A 27674-nucleotide genomic window follows, 5' to 3' on the forward strand; every position below is an offset into this window, starting at 1 on the left:
ACCATTTGATTCCCCTATGCCATGTGACTCCCACCGTTCTGGTCACAACTGATTGGATTGGCATCCTTTTCTCCCCTAAAAGCAACCATCTGGGAGTGGCCCAAAGCCTATGAAGGGGCAGGAGACCCCTTCCCTGAGAGGGATTCCTACCCTGGGTGGTGGGTGGACAAGCTGAGCAGATTCTCCCTCAAGTTACTGAATACAACACACACAAGAGGACTTTAGTCAGTAAGAGCAGGAGCAGGCAACAGTGGATTCCCCACAACCTCAGAGAGGAAGGAGTCCTATCCAGTGTGGTTCCCAGAGCCGCCCTCCCTGGCTCCGGCTAGTTTAACCTGGAGGGTGAAGGGACAGCCCCCAGAGCCAGAGAACCTGGCTTTGGATCCTGGTTCCATCACTTCTTACCTAGAGGATCTCTGGTTAGTCCCTTTGCCTGTCTGACCCTGAGTTTCCTCATCTGAAAATGAGGAGATCAACACCTACTACAAAAAGTCACTGTGAAAACTAAACAAAATAATATATTAAAAAGTCTTTAGAAGAATGCTTGGTATAGAATAGGTAGTATTATGCCTCTGCTGGGAAGGTTTGTTTTACCTAGAACCACAGGAGTTTAAAGAGTGCTATAGGTCACTGATACCTGCAAGGACAAACTGGTGACTTCAGATACCCTGCTATTATTAGTTTACTCTTTAAGTGTTTCCGTTTCCTCCACCAGCTTGGCGAACTCCTTGAGGGCATGGGCTCTGTCTTCTGTTCCATTTTAACCTCCACTGTGCCTTCGCAGGGTAAGCTCCTAATCTGTGATTGATTCTGCTGATTGGTGAGATTGTCTTTTCCTTGTTGAGCCAGCACAGCCAGTTTGGACCAGCATAGTGGAGAGCGGGCCCGGCAGCCTAGCTCTCCTCCCTCCATGACAGCCTTCCAGAGGTAACTCTCCCTGGAAGGCAGGCAGAGCACAGCAGCCCTCAGCAGCAAGTGGAAGCTTTGTGTTCAACGCAGAGCCAGCCAAACTCTTGGGCCTGGAAGTTGTCACCTATTTCAGTTTGCAGGCTTGAAAAAGCATCCCCATTGAAGCTAACCCCGAACCTCCTACAGCATGTGCCAGGGCTGACAAAAATGTAGAGGTGCAAGTCTGTTTTAGGGACTCCTCCCTTCAGGAAAGCCTGCTTCCTGAGAGGGCCTGAAAGTCACATGCTGTGGCTTCCCTCTCTGGTGTATCCTGAGGCTAGAACCCTAGACGAATAAAGGGAATGAAGTCATGAAGCCAGTGAAAGTTGTTGGTCCTTCTCACCACTTCCGTCCCCTCTGAACTTGCCTGCTGGCCTACCTAGGCCACCAAACATGGGCCTTGAATGCCTAATTGCCCAGTAGCTACCAAGACCCGGCTTCACATAAGCTGGAGAGAGGCTCAGCTAAACAGGACAACTGGAGAGGAAGGAGATCCTGAGTAGCAGCAACAAGTTTGGAGCTAAAGGTGTCAGAGCACAGAGATTCAAACTTTTTTCTTTTTTAACATTCCTCTGTGCCAGGTATTAGACTGGGTGTGTTGCATAATAATATGCATAATAATAATATTAAAAGCTAAAACATAGTACACACCATCTGCCAATGACTATGCCAAGCATTTTACACATATTAACTCATTTAATCATTATCAAAAACCATTGAAGTAGGTAGTATTATTATCTCTATTTTACAGATAAAAAAACTGAGGCACAGTAATTTGTTTAAGGTCTCACAGCTACTAAATAGCACACCTGGGCATGCACATAATTCTACTGTTATAGTTTGAAACTGTCCCCGTTGAAACTCATGTTGAAACTCACTCCCCAGTGAAACAGTATCAGGAGGTGCGGCCTTTAAGAGGTGACTGAGTCATAAGGGCTCTGCCCTCATGATTGGATTGACTAGTCCATTCCTGGGTTAATGGATAATAGGTTATCATTGTGTGAGTGGGTTAGTTATCACAAAAGTGTGCCTGTTATAAAAAGCCAGGTTTGCTGTCTCTCATGAGCCCCCTCACCATGTGATGTCCCAAGCTGCCTTAGGACTCTGCAGAGTCCCCACAACAAGAAGGCCCTGACTAGATGGAATCCTTTGTCCCTGGACTTCTCAGCCTCCAGAACTGTAAGAAATAAATTCCTTTTTTTTTTTTTTTTTGAGATGGAGTCTTGCTCTGTCGCCCAGGCTGGAGTGCAGTGGTGTGATCTCGGCTCACTGCAAGCTCCACCTCCTGGGTTCACGCCATTCTCCCGCCTCAGCCTCCCAAGTAGCTGGGACTACAGGTGCCCGCCACCATGCCCGGCTAATTTTTTGTATTTTTAGTAGAGATGGGGTTTCACCATGTTAGCCAGGATGGTCTTGATCTCCTGACCTCGTGATCCGCCCGCCTCAGTCTCCCAAAGTGCTGGGATTAGAGGTGTGAGCCACTGCGCCCGGCCAAATAAATTCCTTAAAAAAAAAAAAAAAAAAAAAGTACCTAGTCTCAGGGATTTAGTTATAGCAACAGAAAGCAGACTAAGACACCTACTGGAAAGCTTTTCAATTAAAGTCTAATATGATCATCTACACATGTATACGTTTAATTCTCATAGTAAGTCTATAAGCTAGGTTAATGTGGTCTCATTTTACAGATGAGAAAACTGATGGTCACAGAGGTTAAATATGTTCAAGTTCCATAAGTAACAAGTGGTGAATATCATGCCAGGCCTGTGTGGCTCCACCACACCCTGACACAAAAAGAAGACCTTGTAAAAGAACAGGAAAATGCTTAGTGGGCTTAGGAAAGGAGGCCACTGCAAAACCACAAAAATTGGGAATATGCTACCCTGCCGGAGGTAGCACCCAGGCACAGCAAAGAGTGGAGGCTCCGGAACCAATCTGATTACTTGTCCCATTGCAACTTGTCCAATCACATCAATTAGCCAGGTTGATTTAAATCTGATAGTGGCAGATTTCTAAACGCCTTTTAGAAAGGTGAACCTAGCAATGCTTAAAAACTGGCTCTAAATGCAGCCAAATCTCAAATAGAAAAATCTCCAAGCTTTATACTCTCTGCTCACTTTCTAAGCCCTCTAATTTTTTTTTTCTTTTCTTCTCTCCTTCCCAGTTAGGATAATTAAGATCTTAGAATCATACACCTGGAAGTTTAGAGATGATTTAGTGCCCCTCTGCTTGCTTTAAGGGTACTTACTGCAACAGTTACCTCCCTCTGTGTACGTTTAAATCTTTTCTCCCTGACAGAAGGTTTGTCCTTGTGAATGGGGTTGAGTGATCAGCTAGTGGCAGAGCTATTTTAAGGCACCTGCCTGGAATCTCACAATGGAGGGTGATGCAGAAGCCACCTCCTTAAAGATGGCTTTGTCTACGGACCCCCTACTACCACCACCACCCACCCAGGTCCTCACTGGGCAAGGCCAGAGGATCTACTCTGCCTTTTCCAAACCTAAAGGAGCTCTTGGAAGGGTCATCAGGAATACAGAAAGAAATAGGATCTATTAAGGAACTAACATGCAAATAATGACAGTAAACAAGATTGTGTTAACAGACTTGGAAGGAGTTTTATATGAGCACCCAAACCAAAAACTACCAGTGCCTGCAGGGATCCAGAAACCTCACCAAGGAGGATGCCCAGGGAAGGAACTCAGGCCCAGGGAAGCTGCAGACCTGGGAGGCTACATGGTTTCTCCACTGAAGGCAGGCAGCGCTGGTTTTGCAACCTGACTTTCCCCTTGCTAGTGTGGGACTACAACCAGTGACACACCCTGGCATTCCCAGCCTTTATTTTCATTGCGCAGCTGTCTGATTGGGTGGGTCCCTACACTAAAACAGAAAAGATAACGACTACAAAATTGAATTACACCGTAGACAGACTCTTTATCACCACCATCAAGCACTCACCGATTACCCAGCTCCTTTTAGACTGAGTGAGTTTGACCAATGGAGTGGAGGCATATACTAAGCTCAGCATCTCTGGGTCCCTCCCCACTGTAGCTAAGTTCCCAGCCATGGTACTGTTGAGGCCCTAAGTTCCCAGGGTGAAGATCTGACTATGGCACCAACAGACAAATCAGGACAACAATCATCTTAGTCCCACACCAGTTGTTTCTCAACAGAAGCTAACAACTTACATTGATTAAATGTCGGCTAAGCATCAGGCACTCTGATGAGCGCTATAGATATATTGTATATATACAATTAATTAGGTACATTATTATGCCGATTTCTTTTCTATTCTTTCTTTCTTTTTTTTTTTGAGACAGAGTTTTGCTCTTGTTGCCCAAGCTGGAGTACAATGGCTCGATCTCCACTCACTGCAACCTCTGCCTCCCGGGTTCAAATGAGTCTCCTGCCTCAGCCTCCCAAGTAGCTGGGATTAACAGGTGTGTGCCACCACATCTGGCTAATTTTTGTATTTTTCGTAGAGACAGGGTTTCACCACGTTGGCCAGGCTAGTCTCGAACTCCTGAGCTCAGGCGATCCACCTGCCTCGGCCTCCCAAAGTGCTGAGATTACAGGCATGAGCCACCGCATCTGGCCTATTACACCTATTTCACAAATGAGGAAATTTTAAGAGATTAGGTCACTCGCCCAAGGTTCCCCCACTGAACCGTGAACTCCAGGAGACCAAGGACTGCTTTATTTCTGATGCCTCCCTCACACCCAGAATGGTGCTAGACACAGGGAAGATGTTCAATTAAAAAAAATTCCTAAATGGATGAATGAACAAGTACTAAATGCTGAAGCAAAGAGAAATGTGTTCTCTAGAAAGAGAATGAGAAATATAAATGCCCAAGCAGAGAGGAAGATATTCTGTAGGCTAACTAGAAAAGCTGTAATAATCTACAGCTCTTTTAACCTTCCCTTTCTCTGTGTAGGTTCCCCATTGAGTGTTTTCAATGGGAAGTGTCTAACTGCTCTGTGGGTGTACACCACGGCCGGTTGCTAATTTTGGAACACTTGTGAATCCTGGGCCCGGAGTCATGACCAATACTGGTGAGTCATACTCCCCATACAGAGCTCCCTACACACTGCCTGTCAGAAAAAAAAAAATAGCAAAACAGAAGTTGCCATCTCATCCTCTGCTCTAGTTGTCTCATTTTACCTTCTGAAATGATGGAGGAAGTTCTGCTGAGGATGGGGTCAGGGTAACAGCAGACTTCTGAATAACTCTGCACCCCCAGAAACCTGCAAAGGACACAGGCCCTCTTGGTGGTCTCCTCCTGGATGCCTTGCTTTCTCCTGGAAGAGTCCTCCCTTCTACCCCAGATATCACTGCGAACCTGTAAGTGGCAGTACCTTCTTTCTGGTAGGCAATGTCTACTGTGCCATCCTAGGCAGGTATAATACATAAAATAACCTGTCATCTGGGACCATTAGCCTCTTTAACAAAGGACAAATTTCATTCCATACTGGAGAGAAAGGTTTTAAAATACAAGTGTCCTGGAGAGAGGAAACATGTTGACTTAAAGTCACACAAATGTGCAAAGACCTGACAGCAGTCCTTTCTGGGGCAAAAAGAAAGCAGAGAGCTCAGGGGGATAGAACCCTCGAATACAGACTATTGGGTACTTCAGATCCAACCTGTGGACTCTCATTCAGGTTGGGGGTTATTAATTTTTTTTTTTTTTTTAGATGGAGTCTGGCTCTGTCGCCCAGGCTGGAGTGCAGCGGCGCAATCTCAGCTCACTGCAAGCTCCGCCTCCCGGGTTCATGCCATTCTCCTCCCTCAGCCTCTCGAGTAGCTGGGACTACAGGCACCCGCCAACATGCCTGTCTAATTTTTTTTGTATTTTTTAGTACAGACGGGGTTTCACTGTGTTAGCCAGGATGGTCTTGATCTCCTGACCTCGTGATCTGCTCGCCTCGGTCTACCAAAGTGCTGCAATGACGGGCGTGAGCCACCGCGCCCGGCCCAGTTGGGGGTTATTCAGGTTCCTCTGCTTGGCCATAGTAGATGGCTAAGTCTTTGCGTCCAAGTTCTCTTGACCATGAGACATGTAGAGCCAGGGAGGAAAGAGAAAACCCAAACCAGGTCACTGTTACCTGTGAATAACACCTTGATCGAGTTCTGAGAAGAGGAGTGATGATACTAAAGGTTGAGTGAAGGTTTTCACTCCTCTTCAGATTTTGACTTTTATAGCTCTGCCATCCCTTTACTGTAGAGAACTGAGAAAGAATAGTATATGGGCATGTGAGGAGATTCCAGCTGCATAAGCAGATCATGAATGTTCCCGGTGCCAAGTCCTCAGCCAAGAGTGCCCCAGGAGTTTCATTCCTACTGACCGACCTGGGTAACACAGGCGTAAGAACAGAGAGAGAAGTGGTGCTTTTAAAAGTAGATCTGACTTAGTAGTCTTTAAATAACTAAGGATTATGATATGGGAGAGCGCTACTTTGCATCTCCATCTCTGCTGAGAGAAGAACTTGAAAAAATGGGCGTGAAACTAAAGGGACTTGGGCTTGCTAGGTAAGAGCTTCTAAAAGGTAAGAAAGCTGTTGAGGAAGAGAAGTTGCTTCTCTGTATCAGGATGGACACTTACTTGACTGCGATGGCCACGGAAATGTAGCCTCTACCTTGACATAGAGTAAATTCTTGCTCTTCAAAGTGTGGTCCCCAGATCCGCAGCAGCAGCATCACCTGGGAGCTTGTTAAGGATGCTGAGGCCCCACCCTGACCTCCTGAATAAGAATCTCCTCTCGGCTGGGCGCGGTGGCTCACACCTGTAATCCCAGCAGTTTGGGAGGCCGAGGCGGGCAGGTCATGAGGTCAGGAGATCGAGACCATCCTGGCTAACATGGTAAAACCCCATCTCCACTAAAAAAATACAAAAAAAAAAAAAATAGCTGGGCGTGGTGGCAGGCACCTGTAGTCCCAGCTACTCGGGAGGCTGAGGCAGGAGAATGGTGTGAACCCGGGAGGTGGAGCTTGCAGTGAGCCAAGATCGTGCCACTGCACTCCAGCCTGGGGACAGAGCGAGACTCCATCTCAAAAAAAAAAAAAAAAAAAAAAAAAAAAAAAAAAAAAAAAAAATCTCCTCTCTAACAAAGTTCCCAGGTAAAATGCTTGAACATTATGGACTGAGAAGCGCTGCGCTAAATGACCTTTGCAGATTCCTCCTGTGATGGTTAATACTGAGTGCCAACTTGATTGGATTGAAGGATGCAAAGTATTGTTCCTGGGTGTGTCTGTGAGGGTGTTGCCAAAGAAGATTAACATTTGAGTCAGTGGGCTGGGGAAGGCAGACCCACCCTCAATCTGGGTGGGCACCATCTAATCAGCTGCCAGTGCAGCCAGAATAAAAGCAGGCAGAAGAACGTGAAAAGACTAGACTGGTTTAGCCTCCCAGCCTACATCTTCCTCCCGTGCTGGCTGCTTCCTGCCCTTGAATATCAGACTCCAAGTTCTTCAGCTTTGGGACTCGGACTGGCTTCCTTGTTCCTCAGCTTGCAGCCGGCCTATTACAGGACCTCATCTTGTGATCGTGTGAGTCAATCCTCTTAATAAACTCCCCTTTATATATAAATCCATCCTATTAGTTCTGTCCCTCTAGAGAACCCTGACTAATACACTTCCTACTTGAGGAGTTCATGAGCTGCCACTAGTTAAGAAGTGGTGCAGCCCCTCTGGGGAGGGAGGCCTGGCTGCTAAGGAAGTGGGAGGCATGCTGGCATTCTCCTCCCAAGCCACAGCTCTCCACATGCCTGTTGTACAGGGGAGAAAGTACACCTTTCTCCTCAACCTCAAGGGTACCGTAGCTTTAGGTCCTCTGAACACATGAGACCCCCTGTAGCAAATACCTGGGAGCCCAGACAGCTTGTAGAGATTATCCGTGCCTCCCTCAGAACCATGGAGGACTCCCAGAGCAAGGAGGGAGGCAGGCAGTCCAGTGGTCTCTGCAGATCCTAGCTCTCCTCTCACTTGTAAAAGCTATCTGCATGCCTCCCTGGAGGCCACAGGTGACAGGGAGTGCCCAATTTCTGATCTATTGAAGAATCATAAACCAACTAATATATTTTTTTCAGAAGGTTTTTAAAAACTCATTTTTGCATAAATTATTCATAAATACCAATGAGAAAAAGAACACCCAAAACTAATATAGAGAGTGAGGGGTCTCAAGACACGGTCAACAACCCTTTTGACTAAGAGGATCTAGTTCACAGACACACACACACACATACACAGAGTGTGTTCACCCAGCTGCTGATATTAACTACTGCCTTAGTCAACTCCGACTGCTGTAACACAATACCATAGACTGGGTGGCTCAAACAACAGATGTCAATTTTCTTACAGTTCTGGAGGTGTCTTACAGTCCAAGATCAAAGTACCAGCACATGTGATTCTTGGTGAGGGCTCTCTTCCTGGCTTGCAGATGGCTGCCTTCTTGCTATGTCCTCGCATGGACTTTCCTCGGTGTGTACCCATGGAGAGAGAGAAAGAAAGAAAGCTCTAGTCTGTCTGTCTTCCTGTTCTTATAAGGACACTAATCCAATCATGGGGCTCTGCCCTCAGGACCTCATCTATTAATAGTACCACCAGGTTGGGGATTAGGACTTGAACTTATGAACTTTGTAGGGACACAAACATTCATTCCATAACAACTACCAAAGTAGTAGACTTCAGAGCGATTGTTTTCTAATCCATATTTTTCCCCTCAAATCATATGTTCTTGGCTAATACTGAGTGCCCTAAGACTACATGTTAGAGAAATAGAAAATTTTAGATTATCCATCTTCATAATAACTAGTAGTGCTGTAGAAATGCAGTTCATCAGTCTCTAGGGTCTCTCTATTCTACCATTTCAGGTGGGCTGTGGTCCTATGGTCAAGTCAAAGAGAAGCTGCACTGAATATTTATTCACAGTAAGGACAGCAGTTGAGATCAGAGGCTCTAGAGTTAGAATGATCTGGGTTCAAATGTGATTCTACGACTTCCTACCTGTGACCTTTCCAAACTTTGATTTCCCCATCTATAAAATGGAGGGAATGGCCGGGCGCGGTGACTCACGCTTGTAATCCCAGCACTTTGGGAGGCCGAGGCGGGCGGATCACGAGGTCAGGAGATCGAGACCACGGTGAAACCCCGTCTCTACTAAAAATACAAAAAAAATTAGCCGGGCGTAGTGGCGGGCGCCTGTAGTCCCAGCTACTTGGAGAGGCTGAGGCAGGAGAATGGTGTGAACCCGGGAGGCGGAGCTTGCAGTGAGCCGAGATCGCGCCACTGCACTCCAGCCTGGGCGACAGAGCGAGACTCCGTCTCAAAAAAAAAATAAATAAATAAATAAAAAATAAAATGGAGGGAATGACAATACCTTTTATCATTATATATTATTATGTAGTTGTGAGGGTTAAGTAATACATGAAAAGCCCTGCCACAGGGTAGAGACTAAATACACAGTGGCTATTATTATTGTTGCAGTTGGTATCATCGGATGTGATACTTATGTTTTTCTAGCTCATATGTGCTCTTTCTACTATCACGCCGAGATCTCCAAGGAGCAGGGATTAAGCTTCCCTCAACAGAATTCCTCTTGTCTTCTTGACGTTATAAAAGGTCTCCTGCTTCAAGTAACTCAGGGAGCTGCCAATGTAAGGCTCTGCCCTTGTGGGGCATAAGAACTGTTGTGGCCACTTGCCTGTCTACTGGCCCAAAAACTCCTCCAGAGTCCTGGGCATCCAGTAAAACTTGCGGCACAAGTTAAGCCTTTTTTTTTTTTAAGAGAAGCCAAGAGTCCTCCTCCACCTCCCCAAGCCTCATTGCCCCACTCTAGTGAGCAGTGATCTTCACTCACACCTTGACTACCCACTGCCCATTTCCCCTTACATGACTCTTCACCCCTGAGCACATATATGTCATGTATTGGCCTTCAAGAGTGATCTTTCATTTCAGCTTTCATTTCTTCCAGGATTCCCCAGGATCAACCATCTGAGTAGATACCTTGGAATGTCCCCAGATTTCAGAGGTAAATCACTAGTACTTTCCTACAGTAGTAGACACCATTTCTGCCCTGCCCCTGTGGTCCTAACCATATGCAGTGACATCAAAATCTGGTGTCATATCTCATGGAAGACCCATACCCCCAAAGCCCTTCATCCCATTCCCTTTATCCAGTGCTCATAAACCACGTGAATGACCTGGCCCAAGGCCTTGAGCCCTGCTTCTTTTTCAGCCACTCCCAATGCATCTGCCAATCATCTCTTCCAGGAAGCTTCCTACCTTCTCTCCCAAGCCGAGCTGGATTGGGGACCCCTACATTGAGCTCACCCTGTACTTACCTCTGTCGTTAACCACTGTATTGGAATGATCTGTGTCTCCATCTGCCTCCCACACTAAACTGAGTTCCAGGAGGGCTGGGGCCATGTGTTATTCATCTCTGCATCTCCAGCATTTAGACTGTGACTAATATATAGTAAGCATGCAGTACATGTTGAAAGAAATAAATAAAGGTGGAGGGAGGAAGGGAGGAGGAAAAGAAAGATAGAAAGCAAGGAGGAAAAAAAGAAGAGGCCAGGCGTGGTGGCTCACTCCTGTAATCCCAGCACTTTGGGAGGCCGAGACGGGTGGATCACAAGGTCAGGAGATCGAGACCATCCTGGCTAACGCAGTGAAATCCCGTCTCTACTAAAAATACAAAAAAATAGCTGGGCGTGGTGGCAGGCGCCTGTAGTCCCAGCCAGTCAGGAGGCTGAGGCAGGAGAATGGCATGAACCCGGGAGGCAGAGCTTGCAGTGAGCCAAGATCGCACCACTGCACTCCAGCCTGGGCGGCAGAGCGAGACTCTGTCTCAAAAAAAAGAAGAAGAAGAAAGGGAAAAGGAGGAAGGAAGAATAAGGAAAGAATGAAAGCCATAAGAAGAAAGAAATAATGAGAACAGGCTGGATCAAATTCTGTAGAATAATTCCCAATGGCCACCATGCCCAGTGAAAGTGGGGAAGGGAAACGGCCTCACCTTATGGACCTGCAGTTCTGTGGGACGAATTAAAGCTGTAAAGCAGGTATTTTTGACTGGAGCAGCAGACACATGTTTCTGTTTAGTAGAAAAGTTACTGCAGTCAATGCTGCTCCACATCACTAATGAAGGCGAAAAAAATCACAGCTGAAAGGTATAATGGTGCTTTCTTCCACCATTATACCTTCCACTGTCTGAACAGTGAAGCTAAAGCCCATCCTCCTCTATATTTAATCTTCCAACATCTCCTTCTCTGTTACTAGTATAAAAACAGAATAAGTTTATATGGGCCCATTAAAATCATTGACCAAATAATCATGATGATTCCTGGAGCCCTAGATCATCAGAAACCCCTATAAAGTCCTCTCTACTGACAGCAGGACATAAAACCATGATCAAACACAAACACTGAACCCTTTCCTGGTCACAAATACACGCTCCACTCAGCGGCCAAGGTCAGTCACTTCTTGTGTACATGAACCCTCCCCGGTCCGCCCCTGCTGACAAACATTTCCATACACATCCAAGGAGAATGAGAGAGGGACCAAAAAGCTCTTGGGAATTCAGTGGCATAATCACCTTACAGGTATCACCACAAATGGAGAGGGGCAGGAATGCAGAAAGGCAAAAGGCAAAACAAAACAGCTAGATAATCAAGAAAGTATCCACGTGTGTACACACACACACACACCTACTCAACAGTTTAACTTCCCTAATAATGTTTTGCTCCGATTAATAATTACATGGCCTGTGTACTTTGAATAGACGCCAACTACTTCTCTGCAAGGAGAAGTGGTAGAGAAGCATATCAACGAGGTCAGCCTGGAATGAAAATGAGCCAGTCCACCATGCAGATAATCAAGAGCTTCTTGCATTCATTCCCTGTATCTGCTCAAAATCTTTAACTCAAATTTGCTTAACTCAAAATTTTGTTTAAGTCAAAATTTTAGAGATTAGAGATGAGGTGTGGAGAAGGTTCACTTTACCGACTTTGTTCTATTCCAGCCAATTTAGTCATTGTTCTCTCCACACAGAATAGAAGCAATAGTTTGACCCCGAAACCTGAGCTAAACTCTGTTGGTTGTGTTTGGAGGACAGCTCCCCTTGGCTTTGGGGGCTAACCCCCATGTGTCCTCTCTCTCCCTTTAGCAGATGCTCCCTTATGGATACCACACCATCCCTCTGAACACAGTATATATTCCTCATGATTCATTGTGGTCAGGAATTTAATTACTGACCACAAATTATGTGGGAATTATCTTCCAGGGAATTGGGAAAATGAGTGTGATTGTAGGAAAAGATAATCTATTATAGATTATTTTTAAAATAATGTCAGATGTTAATCTTGTATATGGGAAAAGAGGGAAAGACTACGTTAAGGATAGCAGAAGGTCTGAGGGATCCCAACTAGTGCTCAGGTAAGGAGGGTGGGAAAGAGGGAAAGGAGAAGTGAAGGAAGAAGGCATATTTGGACAAAAGGCACATGCCACATGGAATCATCTTCCCCCAATCAAAGGAGGGTGGGCGCTTCCCAGGAGGGCACAGTATCACTCTCCAGGTACCCACCTGGCATGGAAGCAGGTGCCTGCCTGTGCCTGCCTCTTTCCCACTCTCCTTTTTCTTCCTTCTTCCTCTCTGCCTCCTTTCCTTCCATCCACTTTTACTGACCACCTGTGTGTTAGGTGCTGTGGAGGTGGTGGGAATATAAAAATAACAGAAGAGTCTCTAATGTCCAGTCATTAAGCAGTAAAGCTAGTAACGAACAAGTTCAGCAAAGCAAGCTATGCAACCGTATCACAGGGCTTGTGTTAATAAATGTGGCGGGGCCCAGTGTGCCTCAGTGGAGGCAGCAGCCATTTCCACCTGGCAGCCAATAGTTGATTTCAGTAACAATATTGTTCTCAAAATTTCCCCACACCTACTGCTCTAGAATAAAAGAAAATAGAGACATGACAACCAAATGCGATGTAAGAATTTTGATTGGATCTTGTTTGAAAAAAAACATCCAAAGTCCATTGACTTTGGAGACTCAGAAGGGAGAGGATGAGAGAGGGGTATGGGATAAAAAACTACATATTGGGTACAGTGTACACTACTTGGCTGATGGGTGCATGAAAATCTCAGACGTCACCACTCTACGATTCATACACATAACCAAAAACCATTTGTACCCCAAAAGCTACTGAAATTTTTAAAAACACACACATACACAAACAGCTGTTAGAAGACATATTGGGAAACATTTTGGAAAATTTTATATGATTTGGGAATTGGGAACCAGGGGATATTAGGTAATTATCATTAATTTTCTTAAGTGTAATAAAGGTTACTGTATGTCAGAGGATGTCCTTATTTTCAAGAGATGTGTGTTGAAGTATTTAGGGGTGATGTCTGTATCTTACATTGAAATAGTTTAGGAAAAAACATATATTTGGTAAAATGTATACAACTATAGAATCTAGATGAGGGATTTCAGTGTCAACTGTACTATTATTTCAACTTTTCTACACATTTGAAATTTTTTATAATAAAAAATTTGAATAAAAAATTATCTCCACTTGCTAGCTGTCGTAATAAGGCCTTTAGTAGAATAAAGCCTTCTGTGTGTCAATTCGCTAATAAATAATCATAACTAACATTTGTCATGTGCCAGGCAATGCTGAGAGCTAGCATGCAATAATTGCAATATGAGCTTTCCTTTACAGAGAGGAAAACCGAGGCTTGGCAAGGTTAAGTTCTTATCCCAACACACGCAGATAGTAACTGTCAGGGCCAGATCCCAGCCTGGCTTTGATCTGGTTCTAAACTACCCACTCTTAACTGCCAACTCCTACTGACGGCCTTCTAGAAAAAACCCTGACATTCAATGTCTGGGTGAAGTAATAGTAACAGGAATCATTGCCATGAAGGGCAGTCTGTCAACTGGCAAACGACCCTTCTAAGAGCCTTTCTTGCTTTGATAGGGAGAAAAAAGGCTTCGGGGGCTGCCAGAGGAGAAGAGACCATCAGTGAGTGGGGAAAGGGCATGGAGGGGGAAGTGGGGAGGGGAAACGGCCTCACCTTATGGACCTGCAGTTCTGTGGGACGAATTAAAGCTGTAAAGCAGGTATTTTTGACTGGAGCAGCAGACAAATGTTTCTGTTTAGTAGAAAAGTTACTGCAGTCAATGCTGCTCCACGTCACTAACGAAAGCGAAAAAAATCACAGCTGAAAGGTATAATGGTGCTTTCTTCCAGAGGGTCGCTTAAGCAAGGTCTCATTGTGCCTGAAGTCTGTATTACTTGCTGGCCATTCAGGACGTGCAATGCGATTTAAGAGAGCGGTGCTGGGCTGCACTGAGCCAGCTACACCCTCTCACTCAGTCCCCTATACAACAGGGCCAGAGAGAGTGGAGGGGGTGTGCCCAGCCAATTGGCCTCTATAGGAATTTCAACCATGACCTTGACCTTATTTGCTCTCTGCTGCAGTCTCCTGACTAACCAGCCATTGCACGGCAGAGCCTGAGTTCCACAGCCAGCCTGGCGGGGCCACCATGTAACAGTCCAGGGTCAAGTTGCATTTTGCTTTTGGTGTATAAAATGCAAGAACTGGAGAAATCATATAAAAAGTCAGGAAGAGGTAAACATTCCAAGCACCAGCCTCCCCGGAATTTGGCATTAGAACAAAAGCCACTTCCTTCAGTGCCCTTTTCTTACAGAGCAGCTTTTCCTGTGAGGAGAGAGTTACGTCATTAACACCTTGGTTAGCGGGGTGTTCTGAGTTGTCAGGATTAACCATCTAGGCAGTGGGGTGAAGGGTCCCGTTATGCAGAATGTGGGGACTGCCCTGAGATGTTTTTGTTTTTAAAACAAACACAATTGTACCAGCTGATCTCAGAACACATTTCTAGAAAAATCTCGCAGCCTGTGACATCACAGACCTTCCTTTCAGCCTCGGACCAGCAGCAACACACTCTGAAGTAGGTCTCAGAAGACAAAAAGCTGAAATCAACTCATGCTTCCTGCTACACAGAATCCACTGAGAGGAAAAGGACATTTTACCAAAACTTCAGAAAGCTACAGAAATGACACCCATTTTCACAATCCCAGAAGGAAAGTTGCATCTGAGGGGAATAAAAACAGAGCAATGGAAGAGTATTTGTTAAAATAAATGGCTTTGACAGGGCATTTTCTCTAAAGGTCTCCCTCGCCTCAAATAGTACTCCTGCCTTCAGTCCATCTTGCACGCCACACAGCTGTGGGCATCCTGGGAGTTGCTGCCATGTCCTTTCCTAAAAGCCTCAGTGCCCCCACCCCCAACCAACCCACCCACCCCACAACTTGTCTCCCTTTCTCTGGCTTCTTGGAGCAATAAGACCCCCTTCTCCCAGTGAGGGATGTTTCTGAAAGGTAAGCATGAACCCATTCCTCTCCTGCTCAAAAATAGTGACCGGCTCTCGATCTCCCCAAAGGTAGAAATGCACACTTTGGCCGGATGTGGAGGTCATGCCTGTAACCCTAGTACTTTGGGAGGCCAAGGCGGGTGGATCACCTACAGTCAGGAGTTGAAGACCAGCCTGGCCAACATGGTGAAACCCTGTCCCTACTAAAAGTACAAAAATTATCCAGGCATGGTGGCACACACCTGTAATCCCAGCTACTTGGGAGGCTGAGGCAGAATTGCTTGGACCTGGGTGGCGGAGGTTGCAGTGAGCTGAGATCACGCCATTGCACTCCAGCCTGGGTGACATAGACTCTGTCTCAAAAAAAAAAAAAAAAAAAGAAAGAAAAAAGAAATGCACACTTTATTTGGCACCCAGGCCCTCATGACCTTTCTCCTGCCCACTTTTCCCAGACTGTCTGCTACCACACGATATGTGCAGCCTTTCTCCCAGTCACACGGACTCCTCTGAATGTTTGCCTGTCTTTCTTGTGTGGCATCTATCTGTGCCTTTGCACTCACTGTCCACTTGTCTAAAATGCTCTTCCTCCAAATCCACAGAGAAAACATAACCCAAATGCCACCTCCTCAGTGGAACCCCTCCAGAAGTTTCTTTCTCTCTGTCTCTCTCTGTGTGTGTCTCTCTCTCTGTCTCTCTCTCTCTCTGTGTCTCTCTCTCTCCACACACACCCTGCTCACCTCCCCAGCCACACAGGTATCACTCCTCTTTTCAGGGCTCTGCTCTGTTCTCTGTTCACAGATCTGCCACCCACACTAGTCTGTGAGCACTCCCTTGGGGACAGAGCCCATGAAGTGCTCACCTTTGTGTTCCCAGTTCTTAGCCCAGTGCCTGGCACCCAGTAGGTGCTTCATAATCTAAGTCTGCCAACCAGCAAGGCCAAATTCTGCTTTTTCCAAGTCATCCTCAACACTCCATAGGAAAGAGTTCTGCTACCACAGAACAATGTATTCTATATTGCCTATAAATTATTACATTTCTCTCTTCCTGGAGTTATATATAGATACACACACACACACACACACACATATATATACACATACACACACACATATATGTATATATAGGCACCCGGCCTAAACAACCTAAATCTTACAGAAACTCTTGGCTTCTGTATGAGGGACAAATGGAGTCAGTCTTTAGGCTAACATTTTTTCTATAAACTAAGATTTTAAAACAATTGATGTCGATATCTTAAAGGGTCACTCAACAAATTAATTAATCAACATTATCTCCTAAACAGCCAAGGGCCAATGGAAGGGTGAGAGAGAATAAAAAAATGTGACTTCCCTAAAGCATATTATAGTTTAGTAGGACAAAATTTTAAAAATTCGATAATTTAGAAACTTTTTTAGAGACAGGGTTTTGTTCTGTCACCCAGGCTGGAGTGCAGTGGCACAATCACCGTTCACTACAGCCTCAAGCTCCTGGGCTCACATGATCCTCCCACCTTAGCCTCCCAAGTATCTGAGACTACAGGTGCACTGCATGCACCCAGCTAATTTTTAAGAATTTTTTTGTAGAGGCAGGTGTCGCTATGTTACCTAAGCGGGTCTTGAACTTCTGGGCTTAAGTGATCCTCCTGCCTTGGCCTCCCAAAGTGTTAGGAATATAGGCAAGAGCCACTGTGCCCAGCCTGCATCCTAGAATATACTATACACACATACACACACACACACACACACACACACACACTGCCCTCCAGCCCAGGTGACAGTGTGAGACTCCAAAAAAAAAAAAAAAAAAAAAAAAAAGATTTAGGTCGTATATTCAGAAGTTGCAGGAATGCAGTGGCCTAATAGGATAAAACATCCTGGCACTGTGACCTGGCCTCCCTTCCCCATTGTCTGTCCTCTTGCTTGGCCTCTTCTCAGGCTGGGCTCTGCTCTCCCTTCCCAGGGCCAAAGGATTCAGAGGCAACCCAAGATTTACACATCGAATTCCTCTCCAAGTTTCCTGCCATCACCCTTGTGGGGTCTGGCTCTCTGCTGTTGCAGTAATATTTTTATTTATTTATTTATTTATTTATTTATTTATTTGTTTATTTTTGAGATGGAGTCTCGCTCTGTCACTCAGGCTGGAGTGCAATGGCATGATCTTGTCTCACTGCAACCTCTGCCACCCATGTTCAAGCGATTCTCCTGCCTCAGCCTCCTAAGTAGCTGGGATTACACGTGCCCGCCACCACTCCCGGCTAATTTTTGTATTTTTAGCAGAGATGGGGTTTCACCATGTTGACCAGCCTGCTGCAGTAATAGTAATACTTCATCAACAGGACCTGCCACTCTCTAACCTGCCATGGTTCAGTGGCTGTAAAGGAGAAAATTAATATACATTGCTTCTTCCAAAGTGACCCTGGGGAAACTTTTTTCCCCCCAGTTGTCACTGCTTCAGAACTTCTAAAGTGAGATTGGGGAAGATGAAGGATATGTGAGAAATTCTCCCTTGGCTTCCACCTGCCACTTATTATCGGCAGCTATCTGAAGAGTCCAATTGCCTGGAGGCCTTCAGCTAGGATGATGGTATTCTTTTTTTTTTTTTTTTTTACGGAATCTCGCTCGCTCTGTCGCCCAGGCTGGAGTGCAGTGGCGTGATCTCGGCTCACTGCAACCTTCACCTCCCAGGTTCAAGCGATTCTCCTGCCTCAGCCTCCTGAGTAGCTGGGATCACAGGTGCATGCTACCACACCCGGCTAATTTTTTTGTATTTTTAGTAGAGATAGGGTTTCACTATGTTGTCAGGCTGGTCTCGAACTTCTGACCTTGTGATCTGCCCGCCTCGGCCTCCCAAAGTGCTGGGATTACAGGCATGAGCCACCACGCCCAGCCTGGGATGGTGATATTCTAGGCAGTGTCTCCAGGCTGCCAAGTAGAGCAGTTTCAGAATGGCCTCAGGGTTGATGTCAGCCAAAGGAAAGCAGCTGATGTCTTTATCCATGACCCTCCTTCCATCTCCATGACCCTGCATTATCCTCCCATGGCCATCCTGCCACAAACTCCCCCTCAAAGGCCTTAGCAGAGGGCCAAGAATTTGTTAGTTGAAGGAAAAAACTTGTTTCAATGTCAAACTGACATTCCTAAGGGCTCCTGCAGCCTCCCCTACCGGAATCCTTCAGATCCTGGGCTTGAGTGTTGGTGATATGGGAATCTAAGTCTGTGCAGCTGTGCAGTCAGGGAGTGGCCAGGTGTTAAGGACATGAGGACAGGGTCAGAGACCAGTTACTGGAGAGTTGGACACACATGGGCCCAGGCCAGCCTGAGAAGGCCATAGAAAGTCCTGGCATTGTGCCCCAGCCACCTTCTCCATTGTCTTTCTTAATGACATGATCACTGTTAACCAGTGGTGGCCCAAACCTAATTCAAGATCCTGAGAACCCTTTCAAAGAAAGGGAGGAGCCAAGCAGGTAATAGCATCTCAGGGGTTTCAACAGCAGGGATTAGAAGTCAGACTGGGAGTGTCTGAGTTTTGGGGCACGAAATAAAATACTGAATCTTAGATGGGAAATGCTGAATTATTAGGCAGGTGTTTGGTCAAAGCAGAATATCATAAAGCAGACTGGGAACAAGGACTCAGGATACTGAAGTCAAACCATGCTTACTAGCTGCAGAACTACCTCGTTCATGGGCTACTGGCTGAGAATATCTCCTTCCTCCTACCTGGAACAAGGTCTGCTCCTAGACCTGGAGGCACAACTGACTTTGCAGGTGGAGCCCTCCTTATGCTAGAGGTCAGCACCTTAAGGACCAGAACCATGCCTGGCTCACTCTCTACTCAGTGAGTGCCTGATACATGGTAGGCACTTGATGAACACTTACTGAGTGAATGACCATTGTGTATGTTTTTGGGGAGCTGGATCAGGATGTAGACACAGCCTCTCTCCCTTAGAAAAGCAGAGTCAGTTCATCCTGAAGGTTTCACTATTACCAGATATCTGCCTGGACCTGTACAGCTCTAGCCTCTGGATTTATCTTGTTTTAACAAACACATCGTGCTTGCCATGTGCAGCAAATATAAACCAATTTAATGTTCAACAATCCTTTGAGGTGGGTATCTTTATTTTATTTTATTTATTTATTTATTTTTATTTTTTTTTTTTTTCAAGACAGAGTTTCGCTCTGTTGCCCAGGCTAGAGTGCAGTGGTGCAATCTCCACTCACTGCAAGCTCCGCCTTCGGGGTTCAGGCCATTCTCCTGCCTCAGCCTCCCGAGTAGCTGGGACTACAGGCGCCCGCCACCGCGCCTGGCTAATTTTTTGTATTTTTAGTAGAGACGGGGTTTCACCGTGTTAGCCAGGATGGTCTCGATCTCCCGACCTCGTGATCCACCCGCCTCGGCCTCCCAAAGTGCTGGGATTACAGGCGTGAGCCACCGCGTCCAGCCTGAGGCAGGTATCTTTATTAACCCCATTTAATAGATGAGAAAACAGGCACAGAGAGGTCAAGTAACTGACCAAGGTTACACAGTGATAGAGCCTGGCTCTGACCCCAGGCATTCCGGCTCTGGAGACTATACTCACAGAGACAAGCATAAAGACCAGAGGGTCCGAACCCACCACTATCCATGGTTTAGAATTGAATTATGCAGCGTGGATCTCTACGACCTCTAAAAGCCATTCACCAACCCTAGACATCCTGACAAGTCTGAGATGCTGGTGGTGACTAGAGATATGGAAACAATTCCCACTGCCTTTGCTTGTCTCTGAAATGCAAACGAGACATGCGTTGGTAGAGTATTACCTTGTAGGACGACTCCCTGGGGCCTCCTAGACTTGGCCACCCATTGTACAGGGCCAGTTTCACAAAGGCAGGCATGTAACCTGTGGAGTCACACAGGTCTCTGTGCTTTGAAGGGCCCTGTGCTTGGTTCGATGCACCACTATTGCCATCTTGAAATTCCTAATAATTTTTGAACAAGGGCTCTGAGACTTTTATCTTGCACTGGGCCCTGTAAATTAGGTCCTGCCTATGCTTGTGTGTTGTCCATTAGATTCATCCTGATTTCCTTTCTCTTGCCCTCTCTCTCTTGCCCACAGGAATCAGCCTCTTATAATCTCTGTAAATTCTTGACATTCTTAGGTGTCAGGAGAGCATGCAGGTCAACTCCAGTTCTTAAGAGTCTCTTATTCTAATCTGTTTCTTCTGAAGCTGATTAGGAATTTTTTTTCATAAGATCTTAGGCATCTGATACTCACTCCATCCCTCCCACCCTCTCCCTGTGTTGACTTCATTCCTCCTGCTTCTGATCTTTCAGCTCCCTGCCAATCCAGGAGCGAGATAAAGACTGCAAGCGCTGAGGCAGGTTGTTGGTAAAGGAAGCCCCAGCTGAAAGAGAACATCCACAGTCTAGAGTAAAAGAGATTTAAGAGATGTTAAATTAATGTGAGGATCTTGTTTAGATTCTGATTCAAAGAAACCAACTGTAAAAAGACATTTTTTTAGACAATCAAGAAATTTTGAATATGAACTGGGTGTTAAAGGATGTTGACAAATTATTTTTTATTTTGTTTGGTATGAAAAGGTGTTGTGGTTACGTAAGAAAATGCCCTTATTTCTTTTAGATATCTGTATTGAAGTATTTAGGAGTGTTATAACATGGTATCTAGGATTTGCTCTAAAATGCTTTAGGAGAAAAAAAAACTTAGGGTTGGGAGGGAGAGACATGAAACAAATGTGACAAAGTATTGATGTTTTTTGAAGTTGGTGATGGAATTTCTTAAACTCTTTTCTTTGTGTAGGTTTGGAAGTTTTCATAATAAATAGTTAAAAGCAAAAGAGCAGAGGAGTGACAGACAGAGCATCCAAACCACAATGTTTCCAGAAGAGTAGAAGCAGATGTTTACTGTTGTTCTGTTTCAGTGGCTCAGAGGAATCCCTCTGGTCTCTAAATGAGCTGTTTTTTGCATGTGTGGATGACACAACTTTGCAGTTTCCTCTGAAACATAACCTCTTGGAGCTGTTTCAATGAACAGTAGGACTGGCTCCACTGAACCATCTCCCCGTACTCTCCTGCCTACTTTCTCTTATGATAAAGAGCTTATGAGGATATGAGTAGAACAGGAACTACAGAGGAGCAAACTCATGACCTTAATATATTAGCCTCCTTACAAACCGCCTCTAAGCCCTGCTTCTCCTCTAAATCCTTGCCTCGAAATCCTGCTCCTCCTCTGGACCTCACACAAGTGCTAACCCCTGTGACCTTCTGTGACCACTTGATCTATCCTAATCCCTTCTTCCCAATCTCCATGGCATTTGCAGCCCAGCATCTGGTATTTCACCCTCTATTTGGCTCTGAGTTGTTCTCAATCATTTTGTACGACCCAGTCTTCACTCCCCACCAGGTTTCAGTTCTCCATACCTGCTACTCCAACAGGTTTTTAAAAAGGCCTATTCCATGCTGAGCACACTGCAGGCCATTCATTCATAGGTTCACCCATTTATTCCTCCAACTCTGAGCATTTACTCCAGATAGACATCGTACTAGATGCTGGGAATTCCGCAGTGAACAAGATAGACCCAGTCTCTGCCCTGGAGCTCCTTTGGTTGAGGTTGAGAGAAAGAGAGAGAGACTAATATTAAACAAATAATTCTACAACAAAGTAATTCGTGACAGTGGTGGTACGTGCTGTAAATACAGCATCTGTGGTGCCCTGAGTGTGTAGAACAGGAGACCTGGCCTGGTCTGAAGAGTCAGGAAAGGCTCCCTAAGGAAGTGACTTTAGGAAGGGACTTAAAGGAAATATAATAATTAGCCTGGCACGGAGAGGGGAGGAGCATTCCAGGCAGAGCAAACAGCATGGGAAAGGCTCCTGGGGGAAGTAGCCTGGCATGTCAAAAGTGAAGTTTTACTGGCATGCAGAGACCATAGTTGAAAATGAGCATACTTTTTGAATTGAGGTGAATTTTGAGATTTCTAAGCACACTGGAAGCTGGATTCTTATTATCAGCTAAGTTAGGTTGTTACAGTAATACCCTCCAATTTATCTTGTCTCTCTGCATGAATGCTCCTTTGCAATGTGATTTTGCCCCTCTTCTCAAAAAGCAGTAGAGTCTATTTCTCTACCTGCTGAATCTGGGCTTGGCTATGTGACCTTCTTTGGCCAATGGGATGATAGCAAATGTCATGCAAGCAGAGGCTCTTGCTTGTGGGAACCCTTCCGGCACCATGTCAACAAGCTGTTCCTGGTAGCACTACTTGAAGATGAGAGGCACTACACGGAAAGAAGCTCCAGCCATACCCACAGTCCTGGGATTCCACATGAGGCCAGACATATGAGCGGGGCCATCCTAGACCATCCAGCCCCAACCAAACCAGTTCAGACCAGAAGAATCACCCAACTAGCCACAGAATCAACTAGAATAAACATCTGTTATTGTTATAAACTGAATGCTCTAGGCTTTCCAAAATTCATATGTTGAAATCCTACCCCTTAACGTGACAATAGTAGGAGATGTGATATTTGGGAGGTAATTAGGATTAGATGAGGTCTTGAGGGTGAAGCCCTCATGAATGGGATTAGTGTCTCCATAAAATATGCCCAAGGGAGTTCATTCCTCCCTTGTACCAGGTGAGGACACAACTAGAAGGCACCGTCTATGAACCAGAAACCCTCACCAGACACCCAATCTGCTGGTGTCCGATCATGCACTTCCTAGCTTCCAGAACTGTGAGAAATACATTGTTGTTTAAGCCACCCAGTTTATGATTTTTCATTATAGCAGCCCAAGCTGACTAAGACAGTTTTTTTTTTTTCAGATGGAGTCTCGCTCTGTCACCCAGGCTGGAGTGCAGTGGCGTGATCTTGGCTCACTGCAAGCTCCGCCTCTCGGGTTCACACCATTCTCCTGCCTCAGCCTCCCTAGTAGCTAGGACTACAGGCGTCCACCACCACACCCAGCTAATTTTTTGTATTTTTTAGTAGAGACAGGGTTTCACCGTATTAGTCAGGATGGTCTCGATCTCCTGACCTCGTGATCTGCCTGCCTCAGCCTCCCAAAGTGAGGCAAAGTGATTACAGGCGTGAGCCATGGCGCCCAGTCCATTTTAGAGACTTACATAAACAAACTGTGGTATAGTCATATGACAAAATACCATATTGCAATTAAACTGGATGAATTAGATATTTACATGTCAAATGGATATTCTCAAAAACATCAGGTGACTGTACATAAAACAAAATTATCTTCTCTATTTCTATGTGTCTATCCAACCAGTCCAAGTAAAAAACATGCAGGCCAGGTGCGGTGGCTCACGCCTCTAATCCCAGCACTCTGGGGGGCTGAGGCAGACAGATCACGAGGTCAGGAGATCAAGACCATCCTGGCTAATACTGTGAAACCCCGTCTGTACTAAGAATACAAAAACAAAATTAGCCAGGCATGGTGGCGGTCGCCTGTAGTCCCAGCTACTTGGGAGGCTGAGGCAGAAGAATGGCGTGAACCCAGGAGGGTGAGCTCGCAGTGAGCCGAGATCGCACCGCTGCACTCCAGCCTCGGTAACAGAGCAAGACTCCATCTCAAATAAATAAATAAATAAATACTAAAAAAAAAAAAACATAGAGCAGATGGAAACTCACTCAGCTCATTGTATTAGTTTCCTATTGCTGCTGTGACAAATCAGCATAAATTTAATAGCGCGAAACAACACAGAAGTCTACAACTGGTAAGCAGGGCTGTGTTCCTTCTGGAGGATCTAAAGAATACTTGCCTTTTCCAGCTTCTAGAGGCTGCCTGCATTTCTTAGCTCTTGGATGCATCTTACCAGCCTCTGCTTCATCATCACCAACCTCATGCAACATTGTGACATCTCCTTCTCTGCCTCTGACCTCCTGCCTCTCTCCAATAAATGCCCTTGTGATTATATTGGGTCCAGCTGGCTAACCCGGAATAATCTCCCCCATCTCAAAATCCTTAATTACATCTGCAGAATCTCTTTTGCCATGGCAACATATTTACAGGCTCCAGGGGTTGGTAAGTGAACATCTTTTGGGCGAGGGAGTCGGGGGCAGGCATTAGTTAGTCATGGTAGCGTTTACCTGAAGAGAGAAGGAGGAAAATAGGATTAGAGTGATGAACTAAGAGAACTTCATCTGCCAGGTTTTCTTTACTTTAAAAAAACTTATCGGCTGGGTGCAGTGGCTCACGCCTGTAATCCCAACACTTTGGGAGGCCAAGGCAGGCGGATCACCTGATATCGGGAGTTTGAGACCGGCCTGACCAACATGGAGAAATCCCATCTCTACTAAAAATACAAAATTAGCCGGGCATGGCAGCATATGCCTGTAATCCCAGCCACTTGGGAGGCTGAGGCAGGAGAATCGCTTGAACCCGGGAGGCGAAAGTTGCGGTGAGCCGAGATCACGCCACTGCACTCCAGCCTGGGCAACAAGAGCGAAACTCGGTCTCAAACAAACAAACAAACAAACCAAAACATCTTAACCGGGTATGGTGGTGTGGGCCTATAATCCCTGCTGCTCAGGAGGCTGAGGAAGGAGAATCGCTTGTATCTGGGAGACAGAGGTTGCAGTGAGCCGAGATCATGCCACTATACTCCAGCCTGGGTGACAGAGCAAGACCCTGTCTCAAAAAAAAATAATAAAAAATAAAAAAGTTATCTGAGACAAATATGTCAAATTGTCATTTTATGATTATGGGTGGTGTTAGAAACAAACTGCCCCCAAAAACTTCTTGGTACTGCCGACACTCCCCCTCAAACCTCTCCATGCTGCTCACCTCTCCCCCTAATGCTCTGCAACTCTTCTCCTTTCCCCAAGTCTCTACATTTCTAAGCCCTTATCTAGGCGCCGCGATGAAGCCAGCAGACTTCACTTACCAGACCTTGCTGCAATAAGCAAACCCCAATGACAAACCATCCAGACCGCACAGGGGGAGGTCGTGGGAAGCATAAACAAACTTTACTTACACCCTCCTGTAATAAACGTCACAAGGTGATATGTGGCAAAATTAACCAGCAAACAACCCTGGGATGTGGCCACACCAAAGAACTCCCTCCCCCAAACTCCCCTCCCCAATATAAACCCCTCATTCTGTAAGCTTGGGGCTGCTTCCTCACTGACTGTTAAGCGGTCAGCCAGCAGGTTAATAAACTTCCTCACCTAACCTTGAGTCTCTTTCTTGTACTTTTTCTCTCGGCTAACCTTACAGGTGGTAGGTATGAGTTATATTATTCCCTGTACCATTCACTATCTTTTTTTTTTTTTTTTTTTTTTTTCAGAATTCCAAAGATAGAAATGGGGTTAGGAAGGGAATTTTTGCCCTCCTGGTTCTTGTCTTCCTTCTCCACTTCAAGGTATGTTGTGCTACTGTGTGAATCCATAAGGGAGGAATCAGACTTTCTTTTTGATAAAGACAGAACCAGACCTTTGTGTTTTAGATCTACAATGCCTTAGAGAGTAGCTAGGTCAATGGTTATCAAATTGCCCTGGGAAGCCCCACCTGGGGCCGTACTTCAAGAGGCTGCTGTGGCCAAAGATAAGGATTTCAAAGATTCCTCTTGCTGTTACTCCACTCCTTCCATGCTCACCTTCCTTCAGTTAAAGCCCTTGCCTTTACCTGTTTTTATGTTGAAGTGCCACATAAGATGTTGGCATTTGAAATGATGTTCTGTTGTTTAATATGTAACAGCTCCCCATGTAAAAAGGAGGGGAGGCAAGTCCTTTGAGCTAGATGCCTTGAAGGCAGAAGAGTCTGTACTGAGTCAGGTGCCCCAGTGTGGGAGGGAAGGAGACAAGTCATTGCCAAGGGGACAAAGGAAAGCAGAGAAGAGAAATGGTTCTCCTTAGGGTCACCATTTCCCTCCAGAGCCCCTGTGAAGGAGGGTCATATACATAAACTATAAACAATGTACCTAGTTTAATATGCATGTACATACATACATACGCACAAACACTCAAAACCACTAATCCATTCCAACCTTCACCATTATGAGCCTGAGGAGCCTGGATTGAGACAGATAAAGTGACTTGCCTCACGTTGAGACTACATAAAAGGTGTTACTATCACTTAGTGAATCTCTTTTATTGGTGGGTCAGAGGCCAGGCTGTTGTAAACCCACAGAGGAAAGCCTTGCAATTTTCCAGTAACTGGAATTGTTTTATCTGAAAATATTTCCTGGAGTCATGGATTCCTAGGGCAGGGGTGTGGAACTGAGGAAGGAGGGGGTGTTTCTTGAGGAGGAAAGATCCTTTGTTCATCCTCCTGCCTCAAGACGAATGAAGTAACTGCTGAAAAGAGGGCTATCGGGAAGGAGAGGATAACTCATAAATCTTTACATTTTAAAAAATAGCTTTAGAGGCCAGGCTCCGTGGCTCAGGCCTATAATCCCAGCACTTTGGGAAGCCGAGGTGGGCGGATCACCTGAGGTCAGGAATTCGAGACCAGCCTGGCCAACATGGTGAAACCACTCTCTACTAAAAATACAAAAAAATTAGCCAGGCGTGGTGGCGGGCACCTGTAATCCCAGCTACTCGGGAGGCTGAGGCAGGAGAATCACTTGAACCCTGGAGGCGGAGGTTGCAGTGAGCAGAGATCGTGCTGTTGCACTCCAGCCTGGGGGACAAGAGCGCGAGATTCTGTCTCAAAAAAAATAAATAAATAAAAAAGCTTTAGAAATTCTGATTCCTCAGAGCTCCAGTGGACACAGAGATGTCTGCCCTTTGCCCTCTTCTGTTCTCCCTTGCTTTTGTGAGCGTATATGTGTTTTCTCATTCTGTCTTTCTGAGTCTGCTTTGTCTGCCTGTCTTTTGGTTTCCTTTCATATTTATTATATTTCATTTGAAGTGAAAGGACAGGGCCGGGAGTCATGCCTCCCCAGGCGTGAGGCGTGTGTGGGCTGTATCCCAGAGGAGATTTTCTTTGCCAATTGTGGAAGGAAGACTGTATCAAAGTTCAGAGGATCCGCCAACACAGAAGAGAGAAACACCAGCTGCTTAGGGCCTCTAAGCAGAAGGAGCAACCCACCAATCCCAAGATACCTGCTTGGCAACGTAATGTGCTGTGCAATGTGCGGCAAGTTGTGAAGAGCCAGCATCTACTTCTGGAAGCTGTCCATCTGAAGTTTCTGAAAAAATTTTCATCGGCACCTGTCAGATGACTTGATTTCTGAGTGAAGAGCTGCATGAAGATGTGCCTTCAAACCAGTCTTTGTACATCACGTTCAGGTGTCACTGAGAAAAGTGATGACTAACATTTCTTGGACATATACCTGCTGGGTATTAATCTTTATACTGGGCATTCGCTGATGGTAGTGGAACCTACGGGTGGCCTACT

The 27674-nt window shown here is 45.6% G+C and overlaps 1 long non-coding RNA gene across 2 annotated transcripts; it reads left to right on the forward strand.

Annotated features, from left to right (window-relative positions):
• Nucleotides 1-715: 715 nt before the first annotated feature.
• LOC116457314 (uncharacterized) lies at nucleotides 716-27379 on the forward strand. 2 transcript variants are annotated; one of them, XR_004244996.1, is made up of 4 exons: nucleotides 5051-5284; nucleotides 9909-9965; nucleotides 25621-25695; nucleotides 27186-27379. It is a non-coding gene; the product is annotated as an uncharacterized LOC116457314 (long non-coding RNA). The 2 variants fall into 2 exon arrangements; XR_009210695.1 differs by lacking the exons at nucleotides 5051-5284; nucleotides 25621-25695; nucleotides 27186-27379 and adding exons at nucleotides 716-785; nucleotides 14883-15118.
• Nucleotides 27380-27674: the final 295 nt, after the last annotated feature.

This window comes from Hylobates moloch, unplaced genomic scaffold, assembly GCF_009828535.3.
Source record: "Hylobates moloch isolate HMO894 unplaced genomic scaffold, HMol_V3 SCAFFOLD_18, whole genome shotgun sequence".
Taxonomy (NCBI): domain Eukaryota; kingdom Metazoa; phylum Chordata; class Mammalia; order Primates; family Hylobatidae; genus Hylobates; species Hylobates moloch.